Here is a 373-nt window from a genome sequence, read left to right as displayed (position 1 = left end):
AAAGGCTTTCAATTTGACAATATGTTTAATCTATATGCCTGGTAAGTATTACAATGAGCTGTCTAACCTTTAGCTTAACGTTAATACCAAGTTCACCTACGAGTTACATTAATAACTTAGATTTCCATTTTATAACATTATACACTTGCTAGTATACATATATATATGTATGTGTGTGGGGAAAAAAAAATAAAAAAGAGTGAGTGAGTGTGTGTGTGTGTGTGTACACACGCCACGACGCACCAAGGATATCCATGCTTATGGCCGTAAGCAACAAAGAGTGACAATGAAAAGTGCACCTTGATCACCGTTTTAATTACACCTACGTCTGTCCGCGCCGGGCTCTGTAAGGGGTTGGGGGGGGGGGATAGGG

This window comes from Calidris pugnax, unplaced genomic scaffold, assembly GCF_001431845.1.
Source record: "Calidris pugnax isolate Ruff unplaced genomic scaffold, ASM143184v1 scaffold18, whole genome shotgun sequence".
Lineage (NCBI taxonomy): Eukaryota > Metazoa > Chordata > Aves > Charadriiformes > Scolopacidae > Calidris > Calidris pugnax.
Note: the sequence above shows the minus strand (reverse complement) of the source record.